Source organism: Glycine max, chromosome 6, assembly GCF_000004515.6.
Source record: "Glycine max cultivar Williams 82 chromosome 6, Glycine_max_v4.0, whole genome shotgun sequence".
NCBI classification, from domain to species: domain Eukaryota; kingdom Viridiplantae; phylum Streptophyta; class Magnoliopsida; order Fabales; family Fabaceae; genus Glycine; species Glycine max.
The window spans coordinates 43,496,745-43,507,381 of record NC_038242.2 but is presented as its reverse complement, the minus strand read 5'-3'; positions in this window follow the sequence as shown (position 1 = coordinate 43,507,381).

Here is a 10,637-nt window from a genome sequence, read left to right as displayed (position 1 = left end):
TAAATAAAAAAATCATATCGGTCATAATTTCCCCACTATATAAACCTACTTTTAACCGAGAGCAGCTTTTACAAAACACCTTCTGTTCCTTTTTCTTTTTCTAACGCACAAGAACCTTAACAGAGCAATCGGAGGAGGAGCTCTAGAAAGCACCAGAAACGTCACAATTGCTAACGAAGAACGCTTGAGCGACTATATCGAGGTAAGGGATGAGTTACTCACGATTGGAGATTAGAATGAACATGCATAGGGATTCCTAGAGGATCAATTTTTGGGTTATTTTGGGGTGTTTTTTTGAAGTTCAATTATGTTTTTATGTTTAATTGCGGATTGAGTGTGTTTGATGAACCAATTGGTGTTTTGATGTAAATTTGTTGTAAAATTGATGTGTTCCTATGTTGGGTGTATACCTTAGGGATTAGGATTCTTTATAATTAGCATAAAAATTATGTGGTAGTAATTTTGTTTATATCAAATATGTTGGCCTTTCAATCTTGTTGATTTTTATTTTATTTCTATTTTTAAAAAAAATTTCACACCGCAGTGTATACGTGTACATATATTGACACTCTTATTTCACAAACTTTATATTTTATTTCGCGTCGGTGATTTCTCGTCATGAAATTCATATGTGCAAGGATTATTGGATAATTGAATTGGCTAAAATCATTTGAATAAATTAACTAAAGCTATATTCACATTGTAATTAGGCATTTTTTGTATGATGGTGACTTAGTTGAAATATGTTTATGTAGAAGCAAATGCCTTTGGGGTTTTGATGATGATCATGATGATTTGATGCAAATGATGCAAATGGGCTTTTCAAGTTTAAATTCAAGACAATGATTCAAGAATACAAGCCACAACATCAAGATGATTACTAGTATTTTAGGAAGGGAATTCCTAATTGATATATAGCAAAAGGTTTGGCCAAGTAATTTAAGTTAAAAAGTGTTTTTCAAGAGATTTACTCTCTGGTAATTGATTACCAGAGGATGTAATCGATTACCAGTGGCCAAAAATGATTTACAACAGCTACTAAATATTTGAATTCAAATTTTAGACTGTGTAATCGATTACACAATATTGGTAATCGATTACCAGCAGTTAATAAACATTTTAATTCAAATATTAAAACTTATAATCGATTACACAAATCTTGTAATCGATTACCAGAGGAGATTTTCAGAAAATAACTTCTAAGAGTCACATCTATTCAAATGGTTTATGAATGGCCATCAAAGGTTTATTTATATGTGACTTGGAAACACGAATTTAGAGAGAGTTTTCATTGCCCAAAAAGTTTTATCCTCTCAAAAGATTAAGAGAGTTTTTCTGAATTGAAATGTCTTATCCTCTCAAAGATTCCTTGGGCAAACACTTGCATATTAAATAAGGAATTGTGATTGATCTTCATTGTACAATCTATCTCTTTTAAGAGAGATTTCTTCTTCCCTTCTTCTTACTTCTGAAAAGGGATTAAGAGACCGAGGGTCTCTTGTTGTAAAAGAATTCTGAACACAAAGGAAGGATTGTCCTTGTGTGTTCAGAACTTGTAAAAGGATTTTACAAGAGAGTGGAAAATTTCAAGTGGGTTGCTTGAGGACTGGACGTAGGCACGGGAAGTGGCCGAACCAGTATAAATCAGTTTGCATTTCTCTCTTCCCTTAAACCTCTTTTATTTATTGCCATTTATCTTTTGCTTTAAAGAAGTTTATTCTGAACTGTCTTTTGAGTAATTCATGTTAAGGGTGCATTGTTAATCTAAAAAGAGAGAGCGAAATTTTAATTGGGGAATAGTTCTTGTTATCTTAATTCAACCCCCCCCCCCTTCTTAAGATAACTGAGGCCATTTGTCTAACAGTTTAGAATATAGGTATACATGTTTTTCATATAAATCAATATAAGTATATATTTTTATTGTTATATATAATTTGTATTTACTTAATGATATATGTTTGATATTATTGTGATTATTTTATATTAATATATATTTAATACATTTTATGTGTTTTCTATAATTATGTTTTACGTTTTGAATATAATTATGTTAACGTTTTTAATGCTTACGTGAATGTTTCAATATATTTAATGTTTTAATATATTTATATTAATGTTTTTAAATGTTTAAATTAAGCCTTAAATATATATAATGTTTTTAATATATTTATGTAAAATTTTTAGTATATTAATTATTTATACATGTATATTAATGTTTATAATACATTTAATTACTTACATATGTATATATTTAATGTGTTAATCCATTTTATGTACTTATATATATAATATAATATTTATCCAATGATGCGTTTATGATTATTGTTATTTTATATATATATATATATAGTATTACATGTATGTTATATTTATTTGTTTATAAGTTTTGAAGTTAGATATTGTATGTTATTATTATACATTTTTATTTAATTGTTAAGTATACTTTGTAATTAGTTAAGTTGTGAAATGTTAAATTACAGACATGAGATAGGATTGTAAATGAGTGTGCGATTCATACTTGTAGTGATATTACTTGTCTTGTGAGCTATGAGTTCTACAATAACCCGACGAGTGTTTACCTCGAAAAAAGTTTTATGTGCAGTGTTAAAGGAAAAGTGTAGGATTCCTAGTTAGGATCTTCAAGGGTGAAATTGTAGCGCAACTTGTTAAATATGTTTGAAATATAAGTGAGATTGTGGGTATTGTATAATTCATGAACAATGTCTGCGTGCAAAAAAAAATTATTTTAGGGGTTGGACCTGAATCAAGAGGGAGAGGCTTTGACGAACTCTTCAGAGTGTAAGCCTTGGGGGTCACCCGGTTTGAGTGCTCCTTGTAGAAGCAAGGCTTCATGGTGAATGTGATTCAAAGGTGTTTTGATGATAACAATGATGACAACAAAAGATAATGACAAAGGTGATGAACAAAAAGCTCAAAGATCAAAGAACAACTCAAGTGAATCAAAGAACATCACAAGTGAATCAAGAACAAGTCAAGAGTTCAAGAATCAAGAAGAATTCAAGACTCAAGAAGAAAGCCTAGAATCAAGAATCAAGATTCAAGATCTCAAGAATCAAGATCAAGATTCAAGACTCAAGATTCAAGAATGAAGAAAAGACCCAATCAAGATAAGTATTAAAAAGTTTTTTCAAAACTTTGAATAGCACATGAGTTTTTGACAAAACCTTTACCAAAGAGTTTTTACTCTCTGGTAATCGATTACAATATTGTTGTAATCGATTACCAGTAGCAAAATGAGTTTGAAAAAGTTTTCAAATTGAATTTACAACGTTCCAATTATTTTCAAAAGGCTGTAATCAATTACAATGTTTTGGTAATCGATTACTAGTGCCCTTGAACATTGAAATTCAAATTTAAATGTGAAGAGTCACATCCTTTTACTCAAAAGCTTTGTGTAATCGATTACACTGATTTGGTAATCGATTACCAGTGACTATTTCTGAAAAAATCAAAAGATGTAACTCTTCAAAAAGGTTTTGACTTTTTCAAATGGGTTTTAAGTTTTTCTAAAAGTTATAACTCTTCTGAATGGTCTTCTTGACACTTTACTTTTCCAATCAATCCTTTACAAGCCTTGAATGTCTTTGAACTTCTTCTTCTTCTTTGTACCAAAAGCTTTCTGAAGTTTTCTGGTTTTCCAAACCTTGAAAACTTGTGCTATTCATCTTTTCATTCTCTTCTCCCTTTGCCAAAAAGAATTTGCCAAGGACTAACCACCTGAATTCTTTTTGTGTCTCTCTTTTCCCTTTTCCAAAAGAACAAAGGACTAACCGCCTGAATTCTTTTATGTCTCCCTTCTCCCTTGTCAAAGAATTGAAAACGACACAGTCTGAGAATTCTTTTGATTCTTCCCATTCCCTAATACAAAAGTGTTCAAAGGACTAACCGCCTGAGAATTCTTTTGTATCCCCATTCACAAAGTATCAAAGGTTTAACAACCTGAGATCTTTGTCTCAACACATTGGAGGGTACATCCTTTGTGGTACAAGTAGAGGGTACATCTACTTGGGTTTGACTGAGAACAAGATAGGGTACATCTCTAGTGGATCAATTCTAGTGGAGGGTACATCCATTAGGTTCAAAGAGAACAAGGGAGGGTAAATCCCTTGTGGATCTTTGCTTGTAAAAGGATTTTTACAAGGTTGAAAGAAATCTCAAGGACAGCAGGTCGCTTGGGGACTGGATGTAGGCGCGGGTTGTTGCCGAACCAGTATAAAAACTCTTGTGTGTTTGCTTCCTTCTTCCCTACTCTTTTACTTTCCGCTGTGCATTTAATTTCCGCTTTTACTTTCTGTTAAGTTTCTCTTCTACTCCTCATTCTCTTAACAATTTAGTAAAAGCCTTAGAAGAGTAATTTTTAATTAGTAAAGGTTTAGAAATAATTAATTCAACCCCCACCCCTTCCTAATTATTCTGAGGCCACTCGATCCAACACTCCTTTAAGCCTGTGCTGATCCCACATGGTTAGAGTATTCTCGCAAAATAGCGTGACCCTGACTGGTCTTCTTATGATTTTACTTAGTGAGAGTAACCTGGCATACCCATTGTGTGGTGAGTCTTGTTATGTACTCCTAAGCGCCCCAATGTGGTTTTTCACTGATATGGCGCCACATTACATATAGGCTTGAGTCTTAGTATAATTGTTGCATAATGCTTGTGTTTGACTTCCATTGAGTTAACAATTGTGGTTTGATATTATTTTTTTGGAGTGTGTGAACTTAAATCGATGTGAATAATGTGTGTGATTTTGTGAAGTGATGTTATTTATATAAATTCAGCTTTAAGTATTATATGTTTTACATGCTCTAATGTTTTATTATATATGAATGTGATAACTCATTCTCGATGTGTATTTGTGTTTGGGCTAATTGCCATTTTGTTCAGGTGAGCCATCACATGATGAGTTCCACGCTAGAGATGGAGAGACTTAGTCCGTGATAGGGTTATGCTTTGATAAGTGTGACATTGGAGCATAGGATTATACTTCGCATGTTATAATTTTCGTGAATGATATGATTGCATTACATTTTCTATTTTAGTTTTTTTTTCTATTTAGCATGGACGACCTTGTTTTGAGCCGAGATAACTTTGTTTTTATTCGAACAATTTCTACTATGTTTTCATTAAGTGAATGTAAACCCTTTATCTTTGGAAATTAATTTAAGGTCAATGTGTTTTTTTAAAAAAATAAAATAAAATTTCCGCATGATTTTATTTCCTTTTATTCGTTATTTGTGAGGGTAGAGGGTGTCACATTGAGTGGTATCGGAGCCAGGTTGGACCTTTCGACCTTGTGTGTTATGAGCTTTCTATGTTTCCATGTGTACTCTGATGCATTGTGTTTTGTTTTGTTTCAAAGTTTTGTTTCTTACGTGACATAGAGAGTAATGACTGCGAGAAATGAGCGAGAATGACTTCTTACCGAGGCCTTGAATAACGTGGCACAAGTTATGGCCAATCAGGGAGGCGGTGGAGGAGCAATTATGTACCATGGTTTAGATCACTTTTAGAGGAACAACCCACCTACCTTCAAAGGGGGTTATGATCTTGAGGGTGTTGAGGCTTGGCTGAGGGAGATTGAGAAGATCTTCCGGGTGATGGAGTGCCAGGACCATCAGAAGGTGTTGTTTGCTACTCACATGCTAACAGATGAGGCCGAGTATTGGTGGGAGAACACTCACCCACATTTAGAGGGAGCAGGTGGTGCTTTTGTCCCATGGGAGACCTTCAAACAGACTTTTCTGGAGAAGTATTTTCTAGAAAATGTGAAGAATAGGAAGGAGATAGAGTTCCTTGAGCTAAATCAAGGGAGTATGACAGTGGCAGAGTATGCAGTGAAGTTTGAGAACCTTGTAAGGTATTTTCCTCATTATCAGGGGGAAGCTAGGGAAAGGTCCAAATGCGTGAAATTTGTTAATGGCCTCTAACCAAAAGTAAAGATGATGGTCAATTGTCACGGTATTCACAATTTTGCACAGTTGACCAACATGTGTAGGATCTTTGACAAGGATCAGCGGGAGAAGGTTGCATTTTTCAGGAACGTCAATGCCAAACATGGGAAAGAAAAGAAGCTAGTGACCCACAGTCGTGCTAAGCCATATTCTGCCCCTCCTGGGAAATATGACCATAGTTTTGGGGGACAGAGGATTAATGGAGGACTTTAACCAGTTGGTGGGAGTTCTCAGCCAATTAACAGGGTGTCTCAGCCTGTGGGTAGAGGTAGTGGTGGAAGTAGTGCTCCTGCTATTGTTACTACACCACTCAGGTGTGGGAAGTGTGGTCGGCTTGGGCATAATGCTCGTGAGTGCATAGATAGAGAGGTGACTTGCTTTAACTGCCAAGGTAACACTATTAGAAAATACACCTTCTACATCAGTTATTAAGGACTTTCTACATTGGTTTTTAACTGATGTTGAAAGTACCGATGTTGAAAGTATTATCGTTAACATTGGTTTTACAAAACTGATGTTAACATAAACTTGACAACATCGGTTATCTGAATAACCAATGTTATATAATATGAATTACACCAAAAAAACTGTATGCATGTTGATAGTTGACATCAGTTTTTATAAAAAACCGATGTTAATATATAAGTTAACATCGGTTTTTATACAAAACCAATGTAATATACGTTAACATCGGTTTTTTTTTAAAAACCGATGTTAACAGTTTATAGGTTAACATCAGTTTTTAAACAAAAATTGATGTTAATCTATATGTTAACATTATTTTTTATCAATAACCGATGTTAACATTTTTAATATTAACATCGGTTTTCTAGGAAAACTGATGTTAAGTTACACAAACAACATCGGTATTTTGAGGAACCGATGTTAAGTTGTATGTTAACATCGGTTTTTTCCAAAAATTGATGTTATTTGTGTAACTTAACATCGATTTTCCTAGAAAACTGATGTTGTTTTTAGGTTTTTTTTAAATACACTTTCTGTTTTTACAAAAAACCCAAAATTTAACCTGTAAAATTGAAATCAGACCACAACATTTATCATTTGCATTCTGCTTTCAAACAATTTTGAGCAGAAAGCTATACTAAACTATCAATTGATAACTATGAATAAATGATTTATTAACAACTATCAATAAAGAATATTCAATGTTCAAATGACATAGCGATTGGCAAAAATGTAAAGCAAGGTATTGAACTAACTAAGTAACCTAAAATGGATTAGTTCCCTAACGTACATCCTAAGTCCCCTAACATCCTAACTTTCATTTCTAACTTTGAGATAAAATTAAGTCCACTGGATGTGAAGCGCCCTCAATCTCTCTGCTTCCAATGGTCTAACATCATTAAAATACTGCATGATCAAATAAAACATAAGTTAATAATGTAATACCAATGACAAGAAAATAAAATTTGTTTGAAATAAACAATTACCGCTTCCCAATTATTCCTGGAAGTTCCAAAGATTATCGTGGACATCCAGTGCATGACGTAATAGCCACACTCAGTGCTTCCTTTTTGTCTATTACACTAAATACATAATGAAATTTGGATATTAATTAAACGTTAACTACAATTAGTGTACACACACATAAGCAGTATATTTAAGTAGAAGTTTTATTTAAATGACATACCTTAACAACAATCCACCTAGCACCAGCCTTGGATTTAGGCTATGGAGTATCATCAAGTCTTTTCAAAGCACTGTTGAATACGAAGAACATTAAAATATTGATGTTGTTCAGTTATGCTAATGAAAATGTATTGAAAACAACACCGACTTGTTAATTATTCCCTTAAGGTAATTGTCTGGTCTGTTATGCAAGGAACAAAACCAGACAACAACATTTTCCTTAGGCAGAATGATGACCATTTGTCAGTGCCCGCTGCATTGGAGAGAAATATGGGTTAATGTAGTAGTATACATTATTTAAATTTAGTTGTTTTGTTTAACTTACCCATTCAGATAGGCTCCAAGGTAGACATCGCATTGTGAACTCTGCATCCAACTCTTCATGTAGCTTTCTGATTCAAACTGCGATTGCCCAGATCTCTAAATAGACTGTGGCTCGAGGAATCCATACACATCGGAATTCCCTGCTTGCATACTTGTCTTAGTTAGATTCCTGTTGTTGTTAAGACAAAGTTAATTATGTATGAATTTAAAACAAAAACTTAGGTAATTAATAATAAGCTAAATTGACTTACAGAATCCACAACTGTATGATAGATAGGTTGAGACATTGACCACTGTGTGCGATTTTGAAGGGATCTTCGTGCTTTATGTATAGCGGGAAGTTTGGATTAAACACTCTGAACACGGTAGCATGCCAGTTAACCTGGAAAGGCTTCAAGAAAAGCTCTAGAATGGTCAATGTCATCAAATATAGCAGATCATTGACCTCAGGATCTGGCCTTTGTGGAGGTTTTGCTGAAGAAACAGTTGTCTGCTGATCAAACATAGTTAAATAATTACGCTAAATAAATTAATTGAAAAAAAGAAGCATATAATCAAAGTAAAATACCTGTTCTGATAAAGCCTTCATGTGATGTGTTGGCCAAGCAAGAAAGGTGTTAAGTGCCTACCCCACTAAGGTAACCTCATCAGTGGGTACAGGAAGGGGAGCCTGTGCATATTTAACCTCCTCAACACCAACCTTCACTTGGGCAGGCAATAAAGGAATGTTGTGAACTATTGATCCCTCATAAAGTCTTCCTAGGGCAACCAGGTGGGGCGTATTTGCTTCAATGTACAGCTCATACTTGTCTGAGTCACCCGTCTCTGGATCGTTCCCTGAGGGATCAACACAACTCTTTATACTGACACGAGGCCCTGAGGGACCAACGTCAGGCTCCGTAGGTAGTGCAAGTCCCTGTGATTGCATGTGTAATTGAAACTAGGACTACATCTGGCTGAAGGATGCCATGAGCTGCCGAGTCACTTTTTCTGTGATCGACTCCTCCAACTGGTCCCTGATTTGTTGGGTCAGCTGTTGTAGGTCTTCTGGAGGGAAGGAGGAAGAACTGCGGGAGTTTTGTGGAGCCGATCCAAAGTATTTCTTTATGGTGACACCGGCTCCAGTAGCACAAACATGGCCAGAGTGTTCTGGTCGCCCAATGGCAGCAGTCAGGACATCCAGATGTCCATGGGGGGTGAACGATCCCTGTGACGCCTGCTCCTCCAAAGAATCCTGTACAAAACACATATATTTGTCCAAGGCATTCATAGAATAAACAAAGATAGTTGCAATTCTTAATTGAAAATGACTTACGATCTTTTCAGCGATTTCCTTTGTTGCCTCAGACGTCATCTGCCCAATTTTCTTCGTACGGGCCATCTTCCACTCCACGTGGCGTCTGATGGGAGACGGAGGGTTAATGACACCATCTGTGCTTCCAAACTGTGCAGCTTCCTCTAGTTTCTTTTTTGTCTTTTCTGCCATGAGCTTTTGTTCTAAATATTCATAACCCCCAAGAGACAACACGTGGGGGGCAGCATTTTGCTTCTGGATGGCCTGTGTCTTTTTCGCACATCCTGCAAAAATCAAGCATTAATGAAATTGATTACTACAATGAATTATAACAAGTGCATCATTTGTGGAAAACAACTAAAATGACAAAGTACATACCTCCCAAGAAGGGTCTTTGCGAAGTGAATCATTTGTGGAAAACAACTAAAATGACAAAGTACATACCTACCAAGAAGGGTCTTTGCGTGTCTCACAAAACTGGGCCTATTTATCCTTGTTAATGCTATATTTTTCACAGAAAGTTTCATCCACACCATCCTGATCGGCTGCAAGGGCCCATTTCCTGGTCAAGTCCGATTTAAACTGCCTTCACCTCTCGCCGACAGTCAGAAGAATTTTCTTCTTTGTCCTACTGTCAGAAGCTTCAGGGATTTCAAATTCCGTCTGACAAATAAAAAATTAGGTTTTATTGTAAGTAAACTATAAATTATGCCTATTAAAGAAAATCAAAGAAGAAAACTAAGATACCTGAATATTCTCCCATATCAAATCCTTCTGAGCAGCAGTGATGTGCCATCATTTTCTTCTATTTTCTAAACCCTTTTTGCACCATTTTAATTATTGATTGGTCTTAATTGTCAATTAATTAGGCAGTTTTATTATTTGGGCTCATTTAGCTAATTTGATGTTTTTAATCTAATTTCAGGAATTAATGAAACATTGGGCTTAATCCGGATTTTGGTTGTGGACTTGAAGAGGGCAAATAAAGCAGCGCTTACCTTAGTTAATTTCTAATTAGGAAATTTCGCAATTTTATTTTATATTGTTCAGTGTTTATTTCGTTTTGGGCCAGAGTATTGTAATAGGGCCCAGTGACTTTGAGTGACTCTTTTTAAATAGCTGCCTTGGGATTCGTGTAGGGCATTCTATTCTGCTATGCTATTTTCATTATTCAGAGCTTTGGTTTTAGGTTTTCATGTTTTTCTGTTCCCTTGTTACAGTTTTCGTTCTTAATGCAAATTTCCGTTTTCTGCTTCTAATTACGAGTTCATTCTTGCTTCTTCTTCTACTTTCATTTACGTTTCTGTTCATTTACGTTCTTGTTCATTTACGTTTCTGCTTCATGTTTCATTTGCGTTTTCTGTTTGAATCCATGGAAGGCTAGATTTTCTGGTGTT